Source organism: Oryzias melastigma, linkage group LG6 (assembly GCF_002922805.2).
Source record: "Oryzias melastigma strain HK-1 linkage group LG6, ASM292280v2, whole genome shotgun sequence".
NCBI lineage: Eukaryota > Metazoa > Chordata > Actinopteri > Beloniformes > Adrianichthyidae > Oryzias > Oryzias melastigma.
This window is the reverse complement of record NC_050517.1, coordinates 1756999-1764252: the sequence shown is the minus strand read 5'-3', so window position 1 is coordinate 1764252 and position 7254 is coordinate 1756999. Positions and strand designations below refer to the sequence as shown.

Genomic DNA, 7254 nt, shown 5'->3' with positions numbered 1-7254 from the left:
TGGACTGGGGGCGGAGCTGTCAGAGCAGACTATTCCTGGAAGCGACGGTCTCAGATCGTGAGGACCCGCTCATTTTCGTGGGTATGGGCAGCGCTTTAAGTGGGCCGGTGCGCTCCGGTGCTGAGCACCGGGACTTCTCTCAAACACACTTTAGAGCACCGCCTCTTCTCACCCACTTAGGACCCTCCGGTGCTCTATTTTGACTTCCGTAGTAAGGCCGGATCCCCCCCCCAACACGTGACGCCATGCAAACAATAAAAACAGAGCTCTCTCTGCTCTCTGGCTCCCATTCAAAGTAGCTGCTAGTGCTGATTGGTAGATCCAAAGGAGGGCGTGGCCTCTCGCTTCACTCGGGTCCTCCTCTCTCACTCCGTCGCTCACGCGCACACAGACTCAGCGGTAGAGACGCGGTTCTCAGCAGCAGAGCTATTTGAAGTTTTCGTCTGCTGTTTGTCGCTGAAATGACTCCATTAACCGTAATTTAAACTCCTTCTTGTCCTCCATCTGTTGCTCTCTTTGTTGTAGTTTGGAGGGAAAAGCGAGAGTTGACAATGTTCAGGTTTCTGGTTGCTAAAGCTGGCGCTGTTTGTAGCAGTGAAGCTAACAGTACCGGAGCATTAGCTGTGTTTGAGATGACTCGCCTGCATGTCGGTGAGACCAGGCGGCTGCAGGCGGGGGATGAAGGCGACAGCGGGACTGAATGAGAACAGGAGGTTGGGGTTGTCTTTGACATTCCGTTGAATTTTAATATGCCTCTCCTCCTTAGTATAAACTTTAATATTATATTTTTTATAATTTTTTTTTAACATTTGTTCATGGACAACAGATCAAAAATAGCTCTTCGGTCAATTTAATGTCCATTGCCCCAGAGAAATAAATAAAATTGAAATAAAAGTTAACTTTTAAAGGTAACAATAACATAACAGATTATTTGAAATCTTGTTCATTTTTACATCAGTGATTGACTATGTAGCCTATTATCCTGATGTTGTTGAATAATATTTAGTGTACTGAGTAATTTATTGATTGTTTATTTAAGACAGAGACAGCATATTTTGATAAAACATTTAAAAATGCAAATATACAAGATTATAGCCTTTTAAGCTAATTTCCATCTTTAGTCCCTTAGAAAAATAAAAAAAAGTTGATCTGTACTAAAAGAACAAATTAAATCAATACAGAAAGGAGACAAGACAACAGCAGAAACAACAGATGGGGTTGTCAATTTAAAAACAACAACAACTGCAAATTCATAAACGTAGAAGCAATTATTAAGAAAAAAGTAGAAAAAAGGAAACAATAGGTAAATAGACGTGAAAGAAAAACAAAAAATAACAAAAAGACAATAAAAACCAAAGCAAAATAACTATCTATACAGAGCTGTGGTGGCAGTTTTGATTGTCCAAGTGTGAGATGCTCTGTAGGAGAACACTTCCTCACTGNCTGTAGGAGAACACATCCTGACTGAAGGCTCTTTTCCTGAGGGGAACAGTGAAACTGATCTAGCAGCCCTGTTTGTGTTTTTTGTGATACATGTCTGTAAAGGAGGAGGGGCCAGGCCATGAAGGATTTGACAATTACGATTGAGTCATTGGATTCAACATAATTATCCCAGTCCAGCAGATTGTGTTTTTTCAGTGTATGACAGTGATGGTGGGCTTTGGGCTTTCTGTCTAATACTTTCAGAGCTTGTTTGTGGAGAGTTTTGATGGTTTTAGAGTTGGTATGTTGGCTGATACCCAGCTGGTTAAGCAGTAATAAGTGTGACATGAACATTGCATCCAAATACAGTTTAGCTGACTCTAGGGTTAAGTTGTTCCTGATATATCTAAAATCGGATAAGTTAAACTTAATTTTGTTATGAGTTTAGTATTTTAAAGTTAAGAATCTAGAGAAAATAAGAAGAGATTCAACAAAGTACCAAAACTACATAACAGGATTTCAGATGCTGGATTTGAACCCATTTCCTTCTGATGACAATAAATTGTGTCGCGTTTTAAGGCAGCTACAGTCGACAATCATGAGTACGCTTATATGCAGTTCACATCCCTCCTTCCACTGAAAGCAGCTCGGGAGAAGATGTCAATCAAATGCTCAAGGTGGGGGGGCCAGCGGGCACCACACACTGTCATTTGACACGTCTGATTGGTCCGTTTTTAACTTGACTAACTTGCGGTAAGGACAAAAAATATCCTGGAAAAAATAATAATTTGCAAGAAGAACGTGCAGGGAAAATACACACTTGTCCAAAAAGGGTTATTCTGACAAATAAAATCAGTAATAACATTTTATTTCTCTTTAGAAGGATTTGGGTTCTTGGAGAAAATGTTGCATCTTTTGTTACAGTGTTGTTAGTTGCCTGTTTGTCTATTATTACATCAAACTGAAAATGAATGTTATAATTGTACACCCATTGAAATAATTTTACGAACACATGTTAGTGTTTGACTACATTTATTTTTAGACTAGACTTGAGCTCCCTCTTTCTTATTTCATATTAAGACACGTTGAAAAAGAGACTTCTTTTTATCGATTAATGTTTACTTTCAAGATTCTATTTTATGTCTCGACTTCCGATAAAGAGAGCACCGCCACTTCTTGTTGTCCACTTAAAGCACTGGTCAGTGGTCTCTGTCAGACGTGCAGGACTGAGATTCTGGAGTTGTACATCACTCAGAGGTCTATCAGGAACTAGACTACAGAGGAGGATGTTCTCTCTGAGGAGAATGTTCTGCACTCCAACCAGAGAAGGTTAGAGAGGACGTGGTTCATTCTGCAGAGGAAACCTGGAGGGTGTAACCATTGACTGTAAAGAATATATACTGTTCTTATATACAGTCAATGGATGTAACCAACTATACTGCCCTCTAGCGTTCAAGTCAGAAGCCACTGGGTTTTAATCCACGAGTTTATGATTATTCGTATAAAAAAAAGATTCGGGATAAAATGCATCTCTTTTCTACCAAAAACGGTATTAATGGTGAGATTTAAAAATAACGTCCGCTACAGTCACGTGACCTCACACAAACAAACTTCTCCAGCCGCAAGAACACAACCTGAACCCACAGCGCCTGTGACGTCATCACACCTCAGGAACGAAAACATCCAGATGTTTCCGTTTAGGAACAAAAGTTGATCAAACCGATGTTTTCCACCGTTACACCTGCAGCTCGGAACGCCCCGAGCCCGCCGGCGGGACCGGCCCACTTTGTTGGACTTTCCCGGCTCCCGTTTCCGCTTCGGGTCTCCTGATATTCCGAATCCGAACCGGAACAAGTGCGGCGGCGGCAGGCGCCTCCTCACCTGACTGGCTTTGTGGAGCTGTTTCCTCAGCCCGGCCACGGACATCTTCCCCGCGACGGGCCGCTTCCCTTCCGGGGGAAACGCCTCGGTTACACGGAGAACCAGAAAAACGGTTCAGGAGGAGAAAATCCAGATCCACAAGCCCAGACTCATCAGCAGAAGCCCGTTATGATCACATCAACCTGCTGCTGCTGAACGGCAGAAACGAGGCAAACACACCGGAAACGGGGCTGTGGATTAGACAATAAGAGCCGGAGGCTGCCTTTGGTTTGGATTCCGAGCTGGAAGACAGACGGAGAGAACTTGTTCTGAATTTCACTGTTTTGACAGACTATCTAAGTGACGGTTTCCTTTCTCCTCTTGACGTTTAAATGTTAATTCGCGTTTTCTTTACGACCAATGGTGTTTTATTGTGAAAATTTCAACAGGAAGTACTGTGTACGTTCCGCTTCTTGCGGTTCGACTGGCGGAGAGGTTTCCTGAATCGCAGAGATATCACAGATTTTCTAACCTGATTGGCTGTCGGCAGCTCGTGCGGCAGGAAAAATGATGACTTCACTTCCACGGCAGCCAATAAAATGTCTGCTTACATCCCGACGAGAAACGACGATCGCCGACGACTGGAACGAATTAGCACTAAATAACAGGTGCAATTGTTGATATTCTGTATGTGCAATTGTTGTCAATAAAAGTCCTCAACAAAGTAATACACATGATGATAACTTGTATCGGTTTAAAAAAAATGAAACATTTCATTAGCATCAAAAGCTTCAAGAAAAGTTTTTTATTATACAATAAATCACACAAATGTATGTGTTTATGTAAACCTGCGTTTGTCTGTTTTCTGTCAATTATGTGATTTTTAGTCTGTTGATTTGAGAACAGGGGGCGGGGCTTAGGGGCGGGATGACCGGGCGTCTCCTTCCGCCTGATTTGCATCTCATTTACATACCGCGGGAAGCTCTGAAAATGGCGTCATTTTCTCGGTGGCTGATTCCGATTCCGGTGGAACACCTGTACTAAAGGTATGTTTGTTCCTTTTCTTCCCTTTTGTTTACATTTTAAACGGAGTTGTAAAAGGTTAATGTAAACACTGCTCCGTCTGGCGGAGCCCAACTACGAAACAAAGTTAGCAGAGACAAGCTAGCTAAGCTAGCTAACTAGCTTTTTTAAATGTCTTTAGTAAGTTTCAATGGCAGTAGATGAGTCCAAACAACAGACGCAAGAGGGATGCAAGCATAGAGAGAATAATAATAATAATGTTACTGTAAGGACAAATATATACTAAGAAAACAATATGGTAAATATATATGAAAGTAAAAAGAAGCATTTCTAAGTCCAATACTTTCTGATTCATTGTAAAGTTTCACAGCAATTTTGGTTTTAACACGTTCAATACATGAGAAAAAAGTTGTAGTTTCCTATGAAAGACAACATTTTGGTGTTGATTTTAAAAACTTGCTTTTATGTATAAAAATGCTCAAGTATTATTGTTGTGTTAATTATTATACAGTGGAATGCATTTTTATAATGAAACCAAACAAAATATTTTCTTTTTTAAGTTCAGGGGTATGCAGAACTTTAGTGAACCAATGAAACAAGTCCTCCCAAAAAGTTGAGGTAATCATTCAATCATAAAATACATGTTCTGCTGTTTGAAAATATGTGTTATAAAAAGTACAGTTATTCAAATCCAAAACGTCTTGAAAAAAAATCAGTGGAGGATGAACTTCATGGATGATTTTAAAATGAATCTCCTGGCTATTGTGGCAACAGGAAGCTCGAAAAAGTAGATCTTAAATATTCTGCGTCAGTTTCAGAGAAATATATAAAACTGAAATTCAGGAAGAAAGAGATGGAAATAGTTTGTTAAACATTTGTCGAGTAGATTGATTATTTACTTCGGCATAAAATAAATCACAGCCATTTACCTGAAGCAAGGGGAGTTTGGGATTTGTATCATTTTTTGGAAAAGGTTTCTGTAACTAGCTACCTAGCTAACTAGCATTCCAGATCTTCTGTTCTCTGATTCGCCTCTCAAGGTTCTGGAAGGTTCCAGCTGCTGTTAGAGGGTTCTAGATCTGTGGATTAGAGTCTTTGCTGATATGAGTTTCATCATGAAATGGAGACGAGTGTTGATGAGCAGAGTGGAGTGAAACCTATGATTAACTTGTGCAGCGTGTTGATGGTTCTTTTTTTTTTTTTATAATCATGCGTCCTCCAGTGTCTTTCTTTTGTTGTCCTCCAACTTTTTTACCCCCTTTTTATAGCCCACTCTGTCTTAGTTGTGGTTAAAAAAAGGAAAAGCTTTCAATATGATAAAATAAAGTTTCGCCTCAAATCCAGAAGGGGTTTATTCAGATGTTTATTATTGCTCACCTCTGTGATCAGTTTCAGAGTTTGTTTTTTTGTGAATGTAGGCAGTCTTTTTTATTTCTTGCACATGTGAGATATCTAACAGGCCTGTAGGGGACCCCCCATCTTTAGACTGCTCCCCACACTGAGACTTACTGGCAGATTTTTGACTATTTTCTATTGTTCAGAGCTGAGACGTCTCTCCACATCAGCTGAACAGTTTGGAGGCGTCACCTAAACTCCACAGCTGTTGTGTTGGTGTCCTGTGCTCTCCCTCTCCTCCAGGGGGCAGTACAGGCCAGCAAAAGAGATGACCGCAGCTCTGGCCCCCAGCAGTAGGGGGCAGATTGACACCCCCATCCTGTGCTGTGAGTTCCATCAGAGCAGATGAATGAAGGATGTTTAGACGCTCCTGCTGATGAGGAGGAGGGAGGAGCTTGTTCACCTTTCGCCACAGGGGTCGCCACTGCCAATCAGCTCACACCGATCTGCACATTTGGTTTGAAAAAGTCTTTTACAGCGTGCTCCCTCCATGACACTGTGTTTTATCCGGGCTGGGGCCTGGCACAGGGGGACCCAGAACCGGGACCCTCTTGTGGCTGCAAAGCTAGGCAGGAGTGTGAAGGATAAACCTGATCACCTCCCTGCCCTGCTCCTCCATCTCCCATCTGAACTGATGCCAACTCCTCCCATCAGCCAGACACTCTTTCTTACCCTCACTTTTACCCCAACAGCCCCCCGTCACACACACTGCCCCATCTGGATCTGAATGGGATGTGGTGCAGATCCCGTGTTGGGGGGTTCATGGGCCATGGGAGGGGTGGGGGGATCTGAGGAAATGGAGAACTCTGGAGTGAAAACCAAACTTTTAACTGAAAGTCAGTAGAGCTGAACAGAAGGAAACCCCCTTCACACAAACATCAGCAGTGGGGGGTGGAGCCAATTGTCCCGGCATAAGTTATCCCAGAAATGTAGAACACCCCCCCCCCACACACACACACACAGACACACACACTCAGTCGTCCCACACACCTGTTTGATTGACCAATCACGTAGTCTGTTCTTGTCCTCGGTGTGAGACGGTTCTTTTCTCTGACCCGTCTCTGCAAACTGGTCCTCGAGGGTCCTCCTCTGGCTTCCACAAATGTCCGTCTTCTGGCATTTACAGGAACCGTCATGGCGCCGGACGGCCTTCCTGAGGTCCAGCGTCTTTAAAGACCCACTCTGAAAAAAATGGTGTTTTAAGAGTCTCCTGGCTGCTTTTTTCTCATGAGGACATTTATTTATAAAGGAAATTAGGATAAAACTGTATTTCTTTATTCAAATCATGTTGGATCAGGAGCAGATGAAAACCTGCCATTCTGATGCAGCTACAGAAATGAGCGGGGCTACCAGCTCCCTCCCCCGCCCCATTCTGATCATCCACCTGCAGACAAATAGATCCATGAATGTCTTTGTTTTCCCGGTCCGAGCTGGAATCTGGATCAGAACCGTACGGCTGGATAGAAACCATGTTGCTGTCGTTTTTGTTGCTCGGCTAATGTTGGGTTGGGATTTTGTGGGGCTGTGAACTAGTGGGAGAGAATGTAAACAAGG

At 42.6% G+C, this 7254-nt stretch overlaps 1 long non-coding RNA gene across 2 annotated transcripts in view; it reads left to right on the top strand.

Annotated features, from left to right (window-relative positions):
* The first annotated feature begins 4228 nt into the window (after window positions 1-4228).
* The window catches only part of LOC112152895, a 68410-nt gene continuing 65384 nt past the window's right edge, over window positions 4229-7254 (top strand). For both annotated transcript variants that reach the window (XR_002920405.2, XR_002920406.1), the window contains exon 1: window positions 4229-4328. This is a non-coding gene — a long non-coding RNA (uncharacterized LOC112152895). The remainder of the gene's footprint in view (window positions 4329-7254) is intronic.